Raw genomic sequence first — 18,138 nt, 5'->3', positions numbered from 1 at the left:
GTGAGGGTGGGGGTCGGAGAGAGTGGGGGGGTGGGGGAGGAGAGTGGGGGAAAGGGGGCGGTGGGGAAAGGGGGGGAGAGTGAGAGTGGGTGAGGATTGAGTAGGGGGAGAGTGGGACTGGGAGGGGACAGCAGGGGTGGGGGAGTGGTTGGGGAAGGGAAACAGTGGGGGTCAGGGGAGAGTGGGGGGGGAGGGTGGGAGGAGCAGAGAGTGGGGGTTGGAGGGAGAGTGGGACTGTGGTGGGGGAAGAGGGAGTGGGGGGACAGTGGGGGTCAGGGAAGAGTGGGGGGGAAGGAAAGGGGAGAAGGTGGGTGGGGGGAAGGGGACAGTGAGTGAAAGGGGAGGAGGGAGGGGGTGGGGAGGGGGGAGTGAGTGAGGGAGGAGAGAGAGGGTGTGGGGGGAGGGGATGGGGGACAGTGGGGGCGGGGAAGAGGTGACAGTGGGGGTGGGGGACAGTGAGAATGGGGGTGGGGCAAGTGTGGAGGGGTGGGTTACGGTAGGAGGGGGGTGAGAGTGGGGGGAGGAGAGGAGTGGGGGAGAGAGGGGCTGGGGAGGAGCGAATGAGGGGGTGGGGGGAGGAGAGAGTGGGGGAAAAGGGGGTGGTGAGGAAAGAGGGGTGCGGAAAGTGCGAGTGCGGATGGGAGGGAGGGAGAGTGGGACTGGGGAGGAGGGCAGAGTGTGGGTGGAGATGAGGAGGGGTGGGGGGAAGGGGACAGCAGGGGAGGGGTGATGGTGGTGGGGGGGTGAGAGTGGTGGAGGGGGTAAGGGGAACAGTGGGGGTCAGGGAAGAGGGTGGAGTGGAGGAGGGAGGAAAAGGTGGGGGAAGGGGACAATGAGATTGAAAGGAGGGGGAGGGTGGGGGGGGAGGAGAGAAGGAGTGTGGGGGGAAGGAGGGTGGTGGTGGGGGAAGAGAGTGGGGGGTTGGGGGACAGTGTGGGGGAGGGGGACGGTGAGAATGCAGGTGGGGCGAGTGGGTGGAGGGGAGGGTAGGGGTGGGAGGGGGGTGAGGGGAGGAGAGAGTTAGGGAGGCGGGGGTGGGTGAGGAGGGGTGGAGGCGAGTGTGGGGCTGGGGGAGGAGAGAATGTGGGGGGTGGGGGGGAGGATAGAGTGGGGGAAAGGGGGGGCCAGTTACAACCGGCCCTTTGAGGGCAACCATAATGCTGATGTGGCCCAGGGTGAAAATGAGTTTGACAACCCGCTCTAAACTATAAACTAAACTAAACCAAACTGGCATAGAAAGCTGGAGTAACTCAGCAGGTCAGGCAGCATCTCTGAAGAAAAGGAATAAGTGACGTTTCGGGCCGAGACCCTCCTTCAAACTGAGGGTGAGAGGGAAACGAGGAATGTAGACGGTACTTAGAACAAATGAATTGCAGATATGCAGAAAGCAACAATAACAAGGAAATCTTGGATATCCTCGTATGGAAGACCTAATTTTGGGAGTCCTAGTGTACGCTTGGTCTCGCCAACGTACATGTAATACTAAACATCAATACAATCAAAGATAGACACAAAATGCTGGAGTAACTCAGCGGGTCAGGCAGCATCTCTGGAGAGAAGGAATGGGTGACGTTTCGGGTCGAGACCCTTCTTCAGGCTGAGAGTCAGGGGAGAGGGAGACACAGAGATATGGAAGGGCAAGGTGTGAAAATGACAGATCAAAGCAGACGGTGATAAGGAAATGTAGAATGGTCCATTGTTAGCTGAGGGGAAGGTGATAAGGAGGCATACAATCAGTAATATTTAATCAGGAGGGCATTGAAACTATTTGGGGAACTAGGGTGGGGGGGGGGGGGGACAGAGATAGAGGGGATGCAAGGGTTGCTTGAAGTTAGAGAAGTCAATGTTCATACCGCTGGGGCGTAAGAAAAAAAACTGTAGATGCTGGTTTAAATCGAAGGTAGACACAAAATGCTGGAGTAACTCAACAGGGCAGGCAGCATCTCGGGAGAGAAGGAATGGGTGACGTTTCGGGTCGAGAAGTGGTCTCGACCCAAAACGTCACCCATTCCCTCTCTCCCGAGATGCTGCCTGACCCGCTGAGTTACTCCAGCATTTTGTGTCTTTCGCTGGGGTGTGAGCTGCCCAAGCATAAATTTGAGGTGCTGTTCCTCCAATTTGTGTTGGGCCTCACTCTGACAATGGAGGATGCCCAGGACAGAAAGGTCAGGTGGGAATGGGAGGGGGAATTGAAGTGTTAGGCAACTGGGAGATCACATGGCCTAGGCGACTGAGCGGAGGTCAATCAAGTCAATTTCAATTCAAACGGGTAGAGCCTGTAGCATGCAGGATACCATGGGCGGCACGGTAGCGCAGCAGTAGAGTTGCTGCTTTACAGCGAATGCAGCGCCGGAGACTCAGGTTCGATCCTGACTACGGGTGCTGCACTGTAAGGAGTTTGTAGGTTCTCCCCGTGACCTGCGTGGGTTTTCTCCGAGATCTTCGGTTTCCTCCCACACTCCAAAGACGTACAGGTATGTAGGTTAATTGACTGGGTAAATGTAAAAATTGTCCCTAGTGGGTGTAGGATAGTGTTAATGTACGGGGATCGCTGGGCGGCGCGGACTTGGTGGGCCGAAAAGGCCTGTTTCCGCGCTGTATATAAATGATATGATGATATGATAAATTAGGAGACACAAGGAACTCCAGGTGCTGATGGGTAGTCTGGGGAATTTATTGCCACAGTTGGCTGTGTCCGAGATATTCAGTATTTTTAAGGTAGAGAGTACAGTGAACAGCTTTGTTGTTAGTGTGCCAACCAGACAAAGAAAAGACAATACAAGATTACAATGGAGCCATCCACAGTCTACACATAAAGGAGGAAAGGTATAACGTTTAGTGCAAGATAAAGTCCAATGGACCGATTTTCTCCTTATATTTGACCTCCCAAAGTCCAACATCTTGGATGGTGCAGTGGTAGAGTTGCTGCCTCCCAGCCAGAGACACGGGTTCCATCCTGACCACAGATACTAGAGGCACAAGATGGACCACTCCGTTGAAATCGCCTGTACTGAAGTGTAGTATGCAAAGGAGCCATTTTAGTAAGGAAAAACCCGCCTCTCGCAGTGTAATCAGTGTTTTGGGGGAACAGTATGTGATACCATTAAAATGCAGATTATATCTCATCTATCAATTCACAGATTTTTGTTATTTTTCTTTTTAAATGTTTCTGCAAGTTTCTGTCTACTAAAATGGCGCCGTGTCATACCACGGTTTTTAGGGTCGAGTGGTCTATCTTGCTCCTCTAGTACCTTTGATCCTGACTACGGGCGCTGTCTGTACGGAGTTTGTACGTTCTCTCCGTGACCTGCGTGGGTTTTCTCCGGGTGCTCCGGTTTCCTCCCACACTCCAAAGACGTGCAGGTTTGTAGGTTAATTGGCTTCAGTAAAATTGTCAACTGTCCCTAGTGTGTGTAGGATAGTGTTAGTGTGCTGGTCGGCACGGACTCGGAGGGCCGAAGGGCCTGTTTCCGCCCTGCATCTCTCAACGAAACTACACGAAAAAAATGGCTGCCTGCCCATTTCTGTAGCTGATCTATATCCCGTGCGCGGTATATTTGACAGCCTACTTCACAGTCTGTCATCCCAGCGATCTTGATGTTATCTGCAAACTTACTACCCAACCCGCCTGCATTTAGATCCAAGTCATTTATACATACACCGATCAGCCAAAAACATTTCGACCTGATGAGCCAAAACATTATGCCCACCTGCCCAATATGCTGTTGGTCCTCCGTGTGCAGCCCCATACGCAGCAGGGTGCGATGCACTGTGTATTGTGACACATTCCTCCCGTGACCACCATTAACATTTTCTGTGACTTGTGCCACAGTCGACCTTCTGTCGGTTCAGACCAGACGGGATAGCCTTCGTTGCCCTCGCGCATCGATGAGCCTTGGGCGCCCAACACCCTGTCTGTCGCCGGTTTGTGGTTTGTCCCTCCTCGGACCACTGTCGGTCGGTACTCACCACTGCTGACCGGGAGCACCCCACAAGCCTTGCCGTTTCAGAGATGCTCTGACCCAGTCGTCTGGCCATAACAATTTGGCCATTGTCAAAGTCGCTCAGGTCTTTACTCCTGCCCATTTCTCCTGCATCCAACACATCAACTTCAAGAACTGACTGTTCACTTGCTGCCTAATAAACATAGCACAAAATGTAAGGAAATTTGTGTTTGGTAGATTATTTCTTTGTTGTAACAATGCTTCTTGGCAATAAATCTTATACCGTTGGAAAGCCTGTTTATTTCCCTTTTAAATGGTGCCACATTTGTAAGGAACATGCATTTGTGGGATGAGCAGCAGAGCTGAGTATATGGGTTGCGCCCATGAAAAATATGCCAAATCTTCTCTGCCAATGCCAAACAGCTTATTCTGCTGTTGCTATTGACTCTTGTTTTGAGCTTTTGGTACCCCCAGGTGCTGACAATCAGGTGCCTGATTGGCACCTGATTGGCAGCATCTGTGAGCATGGGCCCTGCTACAGTGGTCAGTAGGTGTCTGCTCCAAGAATCGGCATGCCACGTTTGACTGATCTGGATAGGGCCCGTGCGATAGGGCAACTTCAAGCTGGTGTTCCGCAAAACCAAGTTGCTGCATTATTTGGAGTGAGCCCTAGTACCATCTCCAAAGTGTAGGCCAAGTTCCATATAACGGGGATGTCAGAGACAGGCCACGAAGTGGGCGTCCCAAGAAGATGACACCCGAAGAAGACCGTTTCCTCACCCTGTCAGCACTTAGGAACCGTAGGCTGTCTTCTACAGATTTGCAGTCAAGGTTTGCAGGACGATATGGCCGACGGCTCTCTGCCCAGACAATTCGGAACAGACTGCACGCAGCCGATCTCCGGTCTCATAGGGCTGCCAGGAGGCCTGCCATGACTGCCCTTCACCGTCAGGACCGTTTGCACTGGTGTCGGCAACACGTGCACTGGAACCTGAACATGTGGAGGAACGTTATGTTCAGCGATGAGTCCAGATTCTGCCTACGGCAGTTGGATCATAGGGTCAAAGTGTGGAGAAGACGCGGAGAACGCTATGCTGATTGCTGCACTGATAGAGTAACATCTTTTGGAGGCAGTGTGATGGTGTGGGGCGGCATCTCCCTCACTGGAAAAACCAGGCTTGTCATCATTGGAGGCAATCTCAATGCAGAGAGATATCGAGATGAGATTCTGCAACCAGTAGCAATCCCATATCTCCACAGTCTGGGACCGAACTCTATCCTCCAAGATGACAATGCTCGCCCCCACAGAGCAGGGTTTCTCAGAGACTACCTCCAGAATTTGGGAGTGGAGAGGATGGAATGGCCTGCCAGCAGTCATATCATATATATACAGCCGGAAACAGGCCTTTTCGGCCCACCAAGTCCGTGCCGCCCAGCGATCTGACCTCAACCCCATTTCAACACTTGTGGGATCAGCTTGGGCGTGCTGTTCGTGCCAGAGTGACCAACACAACCACGTTGGCTGACTTGCGACAAATGCTGGTTGAAGAATGGGATGCCATCCCACAACAGTGTGTGACCAGGCTGGTGACCAGCATGAGGAGGAGGTGCCAGGCTGTTGTGGCTGTGTATGGTTCTTCCACACGCTACTGAGGCTCCTGTTTATTAAATGAATAAATTGTTAAATTGCCAATATGTCTTGTTTCTTCAGACTTCAATCATCCAATCCACCAAACATCACCGAACAAGAGTCAATGGCAGAATAAGCTGTTTGGCATTGGCAGAGAAGATTTGGCAGATTTTTCATGGGCGCAACCCACATACTCAGCTCTGCTGCTCATCCCACAAATGCATGTTCCTTACAAATGTGGCACCATTTAAAAGGGAAATAAACAGGCTTTCCAACGGTATAAGATTTATTGCCAAGAAGCATTGTTACAACAAAGAAATAATCTACCAAACACAAATTTCCTTACTTTTTGTGCTATGTTTTTTTTAATTTTTATATCCCACCCCTTGACAGGTGCCATTGTAACATCACCTGTCAGTGGTAATAATGTTTTGGCCGATAGGTGTATTTATAAATATAAATGAATTGGACCGAAATGCAGATTAAGTTTAGTAATTTTAGTAAGTAACTTTAGTAAGTTGGTTTAAACCAGCTGTTTGTGCGATTGATATATATATATATATATATATATATATATATACAAACAGCTGGTGAGTGATAGGTGGATACAGGTGACGGGTATTCCCTGGCTCCATTTTACTTCCAGCTTTCTAAACCCTTCCCACCACAATCCGTCTGAAGAAGGGTCCCGACCCAAAACGTCACCTATCCCTGTGGAGATGCCGCCTGTTACTCGAGCTACTCATATCTTCCTTCGTAAGCCAGCTTAAGACTAAACAGGAAGGAAATCTGCAGATACTGGTTTACACCGAAGGTACTAGAGGAGCAAGATAGACCACCTGACCCTAAAAACCGTAGTGCATCACGGCGCCATTTTAGTTGACAGAAACTTGCAGAAACATTTTAAAAGAAAAATAACAAAAATCTGTGAATTGATAGATGAGATATATTCTGCATTTTTATGATTTCATCACACATACTGTTCCCCCAAAACATGGATTACACTGCGAGATGCAGAGCGAACGGTGGGTTTTGCTTACTAAAATGGCGGACGTTACGCTCCTTTGCGTACTACACCTCAGTACAGGCGATTTCAACAGAGTGGTCCATCTTGCTTCTCTAGTATCTTTGGTTTACACGGAAGGTAAACGCAAAATGCTGGAGTAACTCAGCGGGTCAGGCAGCATCTCTGGAGAGAAGGAATGGGTGACGTTTCGGGTCGAGACCCTTCTTCAGACTGAGTCAGAGATAAGGAAGGGTAAGGTGTGAAAACGATACATCAAGAGAGTTACTCCAGCATTTTGCGTCTGTTTGGTTAAACTAAACGTTAACAACTTTTAACCCAGATACATGGTGCCCCTCCCAAGGCAGTCCATCGAGCTTGTTACAAATGATACGGAGAGCATTGTCTCATTGCCCCCACCCTCCCCCTCCCCCTCCCCTGCCCCCCTCCCGTTCATCTGTTGCCCACAAATTGGAGGGGATGCAACGGCCTAAGTAAGCGAGACTTACTCAACAGGGTTACCAGCAGAATTCTCTTCATAACAGCTCAGCGGCAATCAAGATCTCACCACTCCACCGACCCTTCAGCATCTGACTGTCACTTCAGTAACAGGAAGGAACCTGAGATGTGGTTACAACAGTTTTGCCACCACAACGGAAGATGCTTCTCGCCCATCGGCATTGGCGATCAGGAAGGCCAATGGTGTGAAGCAAGAGGTTTCAAGTCCAAGAGCAAAGACAGGTCATGTTTCTCGAAGACTGCCACAGCGGTCGTGGGAGGCAGAGACACCCATGACTGCAGGAGTAACTCAGTCTGAGGAAGGGTGTCGACCCGAAACGTCACCCAGTACTCTGCAGAGATGCTGCCTGTCGCGCTGAGCTACTCCAGCCATTTTGGGTCTTGTCTTCGGTTTACGGGAATGGGCAGAGAAATGGCAGATGGAGTTTAGTCCGAGCAAGTGTGAAGTGTTGCACTATGACAGGTCAAATGCAACGGGAAAGGTATACAGCGAAGGGCGGCACGGTGGCGCAGCGGTAGAGTTGCTGCCTCACAGCACCAGAGACCCCGATTTGATCCCAACCACGGGTGCTGTCTGTACGGAGTTTGTACGTTCTCCCCATGACCTGCGTGGGTTTTCTCAGAGATCCTCGGTTTCCTCCCACACTCCAAAGACCTATGGGTTTGTAGGTTAATTGACTTGGTACAAATGTAAATTGTCCCTAGTGTGTGTAGGATAGTGTAAGTGTGCGGGGATCGCTGGCCGGCGCGGACTCGGTTGGTCGAAGGGTCTGTTTTCACGCTGTATCTCTAAACTAAACTAAACAAAAGAATTGGAGATTTTCTTTTTTAGAGATACAGCGCGGAAACAGGCCCTTCGGCCCACAGAGTCCGCACCGACCAGCGATCCCCGCACACTAACACTATCCGACAAGCAAGGCATATGGGGAAAATGCAGGAACGGGGTACTGATTTTAGATGATCAGCCATGATCACATTGAATGACAGTGCTGGCTCGAAGGGCCGAATGGCCTTCTCCTGCGCCTTTTGTTTCTATGTTTCTAGGTTTCAGGGCATGGGACAGGAAGGTGAGGGAGGAGGTTCAGAGAAGTGCTGAGGTGCAGGTTGCAAGCGTCCCACTGATGGGGTAACAGTACTTCCTCCCGCATCAGCCCTCCTGCACACACGATGGTGAAAGGTGAGAGTGGAATGGGGAAACTTCCTCCCTGACCATTGCAGCAGATGACTTGTAATTCTCATCGCAACGTGGGAACAGGGCACGCCCGACTGCAGCCAACCCATGATTTTGTGACCACACGGCACTTTATTTTACGTGTATGGTACTTTATTTAGTTTAGTTTAGAGGTACAGCGCGGAAACAGGCCCTTCAGACCACCGTGTCCATGCCGACCAGCGATCCCCGAACACCAACACAATCCTACACACAGTCTGCACAATTTTACATTTGTACTAAGCCAATTAACCTACAAACCTGCACGTCTTTGGAGTGTGGGAGGAAGGCTTAGATCCCGGAGAAAACCCACACAGGTCACGGGGAGAACGTGCAAACTCCGTACAGACAACGCCCGTAGTCAGGATGGAACCTGGGTTTCCGGCGTAGGTACTTAGGTACAGTGTAATTCATTTTTGTACACAGTTCAGCACAAGAATCTCAGATACAGTACAAATGTATAGCAGTAGTCGCCAGTTAGGCGCCATTTTCAAGTCCCAGTTGTTGTAAGTACAGGGATCAAGGAAGGAACTGCAGATGCAGGTTTACACCGAAGACAGACACAAAGTGCTGGAGTAACTCAGCGGGACAGGCAGCATCTCTGGAGAGAAGGAATGGTTACGTTTCGGGTCAAGACCCCTCTTCGGACTGAGAGTTAGGGGAGAGGGAAACTGGAGATATGGAGGGGTAAGGTGTGAAAACACAGATCAAAGGGGAAGACGCTCCAGGAAATGTAGAATGGTACATTGTTAGGGGAAGGCAGCAACGAAGCGTACAATCAGTAATGTTATAATGTTTCTACTATAAACCCACTGAATCACACAGCTATCGGGACTACACTTCTTCCCACCCGGTCCACTGCAAAATGTCTATCCCCTACTCCCAATTCCTCCATCTACGCCGCATCTGCGCCCGGGATGAGGTGTTTCACACTAGGGCGTCAGAGATGGGGCTTCCCCTCTTCCATTATAGATGAGGCTCTCACTAGGGTCCCTTCTACATCCCGCAGCTCCGCTCTTGCTCCCCCTCCCCCCATTCGTAACAAGGACAGAATCCCCCTCGTTCTCACCTTCCACCCCACCAGCCAGCGGATCCAACAAATCATCCGCCAACATTTCCGTCACCTACAACGGGACCCCACCACTGGCCACATCTTCCCATCTCCTCCCCTTTCTGCGTTCCGCAGAGACCGTTCCCTCCGTAACTCCCTGGTCCACTCGTCCCTTCCTACCCAAACCTCCCCATCCCCAGGCACTTTCCCCTGCAACCGCAGGAGATGCAACACCTGTCCCTTTACCTCCCCCCTCAACTCCATCCAAGGACCCAAACAGTCTTTCCAGGTGAGACAGAGGTTCACCTGCACCTCCTCCAACCTCATCTATTGCATCCGCTGCTCTAGATGTCAACTTATTTACATCGGTGAAACCAAACGTAGGCTCGGCGATCGTTTCGATCAACACCTTCGCTCAGTCCGCCTTAACCAACCTGATCTCCCGGTGGCTGAGCACTTCAACTCCCCCTCCCACTCCCAGTCTGACCTTTCTGTCATGGGCCTCCTCCAGTGCCATAGTGAGCCCCACCGGAAATTGGAGGAACAGCACCTCATTTTTCGCTTGGGCAGCTTGCGGCCCAGTGGTATGAACATTGACCTCCCCAACTTTAGATAGTTCCTCTGTCCCTCTCTTCCCCTCCCCCTTTCCCAGTTCTCCCTCTATCTGCCTGTCTCCACCTATATCCTTCCTTTGTCCCACCCCCGTCATCAGTCTGAAGAAGGGTCTCGACCCTGAAACGTCACCCATTCCTTCTCTCCTGAGATGCTGCCTGACCCGCTGAGTTACTCCAGCATTTTGTGAATAAATGCCTTCGATCAGTAATGTTTAATCATGAGCACAGTGAAACTAGTCGGAGAAATAGGGTGCGGGATAATGAATGAATGAATACTTTATTCTCACGTGACAGGTCACGGTGAAATTCATTGCGTGCATACCCAAGGTATGCAAATAGTCACCAATAAAGGGCGCTTGCAAAGTTACAACGCTCCAAGTCGCCCTTTGTTTTTCCCCGTCCCTCACGGCGGTTCCCCCACGCCGGCTCCTCCATTGTTCCTTCCCCCGGCAGCGGCGTCTTCACTTCCACGTGGTCCGTCCTCGTCCGCCGGTCGGCGCCATCATCGACCACCGAGGCTCCTCCTCTGGCGGGGAGGCTCCACCACTGGCAGGCGAGGCTCCACCACTGGCGGTCGAGGCTCCTCCTCTGGCGGGCGAGGGTCGTCCTCTGGCAGGCGAGGCTCCACCACTGGCGGGGGAGGCTCCACCGCAGGCGGGCGAGGCTCCTCCTCTGGCGGGCGAGGCTCCTCCTCTGCGCTACAGTTTGAGAAGTGAGGCCAACATAGTGAAGGCAATTGAGAGGTTAAATTTTGAAAAGGCAGTCACCCAAATTAGAGACGTTTAGATCAGGGAAAAAGTTCCCAGTTTTTCAGTTCGTAGTTTAGTTTAATTTTCCTAATTTTCTTACAATTTCCAGAAATTCTCACTTCAGTTTCAGTTCAGTTCAGTTTATTGTCCCGTGTACCGAGGAACAGTGAAAGTATCACAAAATGCCGGAGTAACTCAGCGGGTCAGGCAGCGTCTCTGGAGAGAAGGAATGGGTGACATTTCGGGTCGAGACCCTTCTTCAGACTCTGAGAGAAGGAATGGGTGACGTTTTGGACTCCCCCGGTTGGCCAACTACCCTCACTAGAACGTGCGTACGTGCTATCCAGCCAGTGGAAAGACAATACATGATTACAATCGAGCCATTTACAGTGTACAGATACATGATAAGGGAATAACGTTTAGTGCAAGGTAAAGCCAGCAAAGTCAATAGTCGTTTATTTGTCACATACACATAAATGTGTAGTGAAATGAAACATTACCCGCAGTTCAACAATAAGACCAATAAGAATAATCAATAAAAATGCAATAACACATACAATCATAAACTAACACCAAACAAAAAGAAATATCCATCACAGTGAGTCTCCTCCAGTCACCTCCTCACTGTGATGGAAGGCCAGAATGTCTTTTCTCTTCCCCTGCCGTCTTCTCCCGCGGTCAGGCTGTTGGAGTTGCCACATCGGGGCGGTCGGGGCTACCGATATTGAAGCCCCCACCGACCTATTCCAGGCCGCGCCGGACGGTGAAAGGTCCGCGGCGGACCGGGCAAAAGCCCCGCGATCCGGGCCGGGCAAAGACGCTGCCGCTGCCAGAGGTCCCGATGTCGGCCCCCACCCAGGGGCCTGCGGGCTTCCGACGTCCACGCGGCCCGCGCCGGAGACGAGTCGCAGCCGCTCCCGCAGCCTCCGAAGGCGGCCAGCGCCGCAGGTGGTGAGTCCGGGCCGCGGGCTCTGCGAACCAGAGCCCCAGGTGGTCCCTGGTGCATGGCCGGTGGTAGGCCGCAGCGGGAACGGAGACACGACACAGAAACAAAGGTCGCGTCTCCGTTCGGGAGAGAGAATGTTACAGTTCCCGTTCCCTCCCACCACCCCCCCCCCCCACCACACATAACATACAAACACTACACCATATTAAAACTACAATTCATACAAAAACAACAAAAAACACAAAAGACAGACGGACTGCAGGCAAGCCGCAGCTGCGAGGGCAGCGCTGGCTCCTACAATCGCTGGCTTGATTGTAATCATTTCACTGACTGGATAGTACGTAACAGCACAGCTTTTTACTGTACCTCAGTACAAGTGCCGATAAGAAACTAAATTAAACTAAACGAGAATTATTCTGCAGGTAGACACAAATGCTGGGGTAACTCAGCGGGTCAGGCAGCATCTCTGGAGAGAAGGAATGGGTGACGTTTCGGGTCGAGACCCTTCTTCAGACTGCCAGGGTCTCGATCAGAAACGTCACCCATTCCTTCTCTCCAGAGATGCTGCCTGACCCGCTGAATTACTCCAGCATTTTGTGTCTGCCTTCGATTTAAACCAGCATCTGCATTTTTTTTCTGACATAGAATTATTCTGCACCTACCATTCAGGTAAAAGAAGGAAGAGTCCTCTTCGTTTTATACAAAGCTGCTACATTCAAGAATCAAGCATGTTTAATTATCAAATGTGCCAATAAAGCAGAACAATTATATTCTTACTTGCAGCAGCATAACAGGTCTGTAAACACAAAACATAATAAACTAACAAAGTCATCATATAAAAAATATGAAACAAAATAAAATCAATAAAATACAAAAATAGTGCACTGGCCAAGAAGGCACAACAACACTTGATTGTATCCATGTATAGAAACAAAATGCTGGAGTAACTCTGCTTCTCTGGAGAGAAGGAATGGGTGACGTTTCGGGTCGAGGTGCATTTCCATGTATAGCATGATCTGGTCTGCTTGGACAGCACGCAAAAATCCTTTGACTGTCAAGGCGGTCACGGTGGCGCAGCGGTAGAGTTGCTGCCTTACAGCGAATGCAGCGCCGGAGACCTGGGTTCCATCCCTACGGGTGCAGGCTGTACGGAGTTTGTACGTTCTCCCCGTGACCTACGTGGGTTTTCTCCGAGATCTTCGGTTTCCTCCCACACTCCAAAGACGTGCAGGTTTTGCAGGTTAATTGGCTGGGTAAATGTAAAAATTGTCCCTAGTGGGTGTAGGATAGTGTTAGTGTGCGGGGATCGCCGGGCGGCACAGGCCCGGTGGGCCGAAAGGCCTGTTTCCGTGCTGTTTCTCTAAACTACTCAGTAGTGATGAACTACTCAGACAATAATGAAGCTAAACCTAAACCCTCAAACTCAAGAGATTCATAACTCTTAAGACTGATTCATATGTCAGTCTGAAGAAGGGTCTCAACCCGAAACGTCACCCATTTCTTCTCTCCAGAGATGAGTTACTCCAGCATTTTGTGTCTATCTTCGATTTAAACCAGCATCTGCAGTTTTTTTCCGACAAAAGTCAAGAGCGTTTAATTGTCATCTGTACAAAAACGGAACAATGGGGTTATTTTGATAATACCCTTTCTTGTACCAAAAATGTCATTTTTCATTGAGTTATTTTTGAGCTGGATTATTTACCGATTCATTCTTTCTTCCTGAGGGAAGAGACATGACAAATGGGCAGGTAAGTGAAGTTTGTAAAGATAGACACAAAATTCCGGGTAACTCAGTGGGCCGGGCAGCTATTTCGTTTTTAGTTTTAAAGATAGGGCGCGGAAACAGGTCTTTCGGTCCACAGAGTCCGCGCCGACCAGCAATCTCCGCACACTAACACTATCCTACACACACTGGGGACGCTTTGCAATTTTAACGAGGCCCTTCGGCCCACTGAGTCCAGCAACCCCCACATACCAACACTATCCTGCACACACTAGGGACATTTTACAATTTTACCGAAGCCAATTAACCTACAAACCTGTGCTTCTTTGGAGTGTGGGAGGAAACTGGAGCACCCGGAGAAAACCCACGCAGGTCACGGGGAGAACGTACAAACTCCGTACAGACAGCACCTGTAATCAGGATCGAACCCGGGTCTCAGGCGCTATGAAGCACAAACTCTACCGCTGCGCCACCGTGCTGCCCTATTTTCATTCAATAAGCACTTAGGTCCCTCTCAGAATGCAGATCTCCCTCTATCTTCCTGTCTCCACCTATATCCTTCCTTTGTCCCGCCCCCCTGACATCAGTCTGAAGAAGGGTCTCAACCCGAAACGTCACCCATTCCTTCTCTCCCGAGATGCTGCCTGACCTGCTGAGTTACTCCAGCATTTTGTGAATAAATCGATTTGTACCAGCATCTGCAGTTATTTTCTTATACTGCCCAGCACTGATTGCCAACTCCCAGAAAACTAACCTGTGTGACAAACTCACCACTGCTAAAATAATATATTCTTTGACTGCTACCCCAATCTGAGCCAGCATTAAGAGGATACCTGGGCCTCACCTGATGGCCAGAATATTGATTAGTATGGATAGAAACATAGCAAATTGGTGCAGGAGTAGGCCATTTGGCCCTTCGAGCCAGCACCGCCATTCATTGTGATCATGGCTGATCATCCACAATCAGTAACCCGTACCTGCCTTCTCCCCATATCCCTTGATTCCACTAGTCCCTAGAGCTCTCTCTAACTCTTTTAAATTCAACCAGTGAATTGGCCACCACTGTCCTCTGTGGCAGAGAATTCCACAAATTCACAACTCTCTGGGTGAAAACGTTTTTTTTGTCACCTCAGTTTTAAATGGCCTCCCCTTTATTCTAAGACTGTGTGGCCCCTGGTTCTGGACTCGCCCAACATTGGGAACATTTTTCCTGCATCTAGCTTGTCCAGTCCCTTTATAATTTTGTACGTTTCTCTAAGATCCCCTCTCATCCTTCTGAACTCCAGTGAATACAAGCCCAGTGGAATTTTGAAGGATGTTGGTGGTTATGGGGAGAAAGCAGGAGAATGGGATTGAGAGGGAAAGATAGATCGACCATGATTGAATGGCGGAGTAGACTCGATGGGCCGAATGGCCTAGAACTTATGAACTTCTGATTCAGGGTGCAGGTCAAGCTCACCATCTTCACCACCCTGATTACTTGTTTAGTTTAGTTTTGTTTATTGCCACATACACCGAGATACAGTGGAAACCTTTTGTTGCGTGCTATCCAGTCAGCGGAAAGACGATACATGATTACAATCGAGCCGTCCACAGTGTACAACTTTTTTTTGCATACAGTCCAGTTCCTGGACTTCTTGATGGAGCGACCGCAGGCAGTGAGAATGGGCCCGCACCTGTCCTGCACTATCACCCTGAGTACCGGCACACCACAGGGCTGTGTTCTGAGCCCCATGCTCTACTCCCTCTTCACACACGACTGTGTTCCTGCATTCGACACCAACGCCATTGTCAAGTTTGCAAAAGACACAACGGTGATCGGGCTGATCACCAACGGTGATGAAACAAAATACAGAGCGGAGGTGCAGAACCTGGCGGACTGGTGCTCTGATAACAACCTGTCCCTAAATACCACCAAGACCAAGGAGCTGATCATCAACTTCCGTAGGTCGCACAACGGGGAACACGCCCCGATCTTTATCAACGGGGACAGTGTGGAGAGAGTGTCCAGCTTCAGGTTTCTGGGCACTCACATTTCGGAGGTCCTAACTTGGTCCAATAACACTGCTGCGCTGGTCAAGAAGGCACAGCAACGACTGTTCTACCTAAGAACACTGAAAAAGTCTGGTCTACCCCAACAGCTGCTGACGACATTCTACCGCTGCACCATAGAGAGCATCCTAACACATGGCATCCCTGTGTGGTATCACAGCTGCACGGAGGCAGAGAGGAAAGCTCTTCAGCGGGTAGTCCATAGAGCTCAGAGGACCATCGGAACACAGCTACCAGCCTTGGAGGGTATCGACAACACACGATGCCTCAGATAAGCCACCAGCATCCACAAAGACTCTTCACACCCCTGCAACAGTCTGTTCGAACTTCTACCATCGGGCAGCCATACAAGGCCTTCTACGCCCGCACCTCCAGTCTCAGGAACAGCTTCATCCCCAGGGCCATAGCTGCTATAAACCGGTCCTGCTGAGACGGATGGTCACATCGCAGTGATCCGGCACAGATCGACTTGCACTTTATTCTGTTTTTAAACTGTTACAATTTGTTTCATTGGGTTGTTTAAATTAATACTGACTAGCTAATTGATTTATTGCATCGTATGGGAGGAGCATTCCCAATCTCGTTGTACCCCTGTACAATGACAATAAAGATATATTGTATTGTAAATGATCACTACTGTGTACTGTAGAGGTTTAAGAGAGCGGAGCGATGATTGTAATGTGTGATTGCAGGTCCACCTCCTCGACCAGCCCCAAGTCGACTGCTTGGGCGCCATCTTGGTTACCGCGTTCAGGGAACCATAAATGTTAGAACTTCCATCTCTTCTGCAGAACGTCCTAGGTCACTGAGTCCCTGCGAACTGAGATGTCCTACCCTGGTCTAACTCCCCAACTATAGAAAATAGGTGCAGGAGGAGGCCATTCGGCCCTTCGAGCCAGCACCGCCATCCAATATGATCTTGGCTGATCATCCAAAATCAGTACCCCGTTCCTGCTTTCTCCCCATAAACCACACGTGTCAAACTCAAGGCCCGCCACGTCATTTTATGTGGCCCGCGAGAGCCTGATTGTCACTGGTCGAATATCTTTCAAGTTACAGACATTTTTAACTTTCAAACTCTCATTTCTAAACACATTTTTCCACGTGCTGCGCGTCTGGCGGCACCACAGGCCTCTCTCTCCTCACTCGCACACACAAGATGGACGCCGTTAGTGGAGCCGCCCCCCCCCCCCGCAACCACCGTCGCCCCGCGCCCCGCTCCCCACTCTCCTCACTCCCCCCTCACTCTCCCCGCTCTCCCACACCCGGGGGACATTCCCGAGCAGGAGGGAGATGGTCGGACCTGTTGGTCCACTCATCCTTCCCTTCCGTCCCTTCATCCCACGGGCACGGCGTCCACGAGTCCCCCCTCCCGCCCGGGCCCTGCACCGTTACCGCACACAGGCCGCAGCGCAGCGGGCAGCTTCTTCTCCTCCTTCTCCAGCGGCCGCTTCCACCCATGGCGGCGTCGACGAGGGCCGCTGCCACCGACGGCCCCATCGCGACTTCACAAAGATGGCGGCCGCTCTCCTCACGCTCCGCCATCTTGTGCGCGCCTCTCGCCCCTCCCCCCCACTCTCCGAGACCGCCGCCGCCCGCCTCGAGTAGTCCGGCGCTCTCCCCTCCTCCTCCCTGCACGCGCGGTAAGTGCCTTTCGCCGCCAACGGCTCCACGGAGGGGAGTGGACGTGGGGGCAGGGTGGGGGGGAGGAGGGGGTGGGGGGAGAGTGGGACTGGGGAGGGGGACAGCAGGGGTGGGGGGGGGGGGTTGGGGAAGGGGAACAGTGGGGGTCAGGGGAGAGTGGGGGAGGGGAGGGTGGGAGGAGCAGAGAGTGGGGGTTGGAGGGAGAGTGGGACTGTGGTGGGGGGAAGAGGGAGTGGGGGGTCAGGGAAGAGTGGGGGGAGGAAAGGGGGAGAAGGTGGGTGGGGGAAGGGGACAATGAGTGAAAGGGGAGGAGGGAGTGAGGGAGGAGAGGAGTGGGGGAGAGAGAGGGGCTGGGGGAGGAGAGAGTGGGGGAAAGGGGGGTGGGGGAGAGTGAGAGGGGCTGGGGAGGAGAGAATGAAGGGGTGGGGGGAGGAGAGAGTGGGGGAAAGGGGGGTGGTGGGGAAAGAGGGGTGGGGAGAGTGCGAGTGCCGGAGGGAGGGAGAGGGGGACTGGGGAGGAGGGCAGAGTGTGGGTGGGGGATGAGGAGGGGTGGGGGGAAGGGGACAGCAGGGGAGGGGTGATGGTGGTGGGGGGGTGAGAGTGGTGGAGGGGGGGTGGGGGTCAGGGAAGAGGGGGGAGTGGGGGAGGGAGGAAAAGGTGGGGTAAAGGGACAGTGAGATTGAAAGGAGGGTGGGGGGAGGAGAGAGGGAGTGTGAGGGGAAGGGGGTGGTGGTGGGGGAAGAGAGTGGGGGGTTGGGTGGAAGGGGGACAGTGGGGGTGGTGGGGAGGGGACGGTGAGAATGCAGGTGGGGCGAGTGGGTGGAGGGGAGGGTAGGGGTGGGTGAGGGGAGGAGAGAGTGGGGGAGGCGGGGGTGGGTGAGGAGGGGTGGAGGTGAGTGTGGGGCTGGGGGAGAGTGGGACTGGGGGAGGACAGAATGTGGGGGGAGGAGAAAGGGGGGGGCAGTTACAACCGGTCCTTTGAGGGCAACCATAATGCTGATGTGGCCCAGGGTGAAAATGAGTTTGACAACCCTGCCTTACGATAATTCTATC

Source organism: Rhinoraja longicauda, chromosome 37, assembly GCF_053455715.1.
Source record: "Rhinoraja longicauda isolate Sanriku21f chromosome 37, sRhiLon1.1, whole genome shotgun sequence".
Taxonomy (NCBI): domain Eukaryota; kingdom Metazoa; phylum Chordata; class Chondrichthyes; order Rajiformes; family Arhynchobatidae; genus Rhinoraja; species Rhinoraja longicauda.
The sequence above is the reverse complement of the archived record's forward strand: the minus strand, read 5'-3'. Positions refer to the sequence as shown.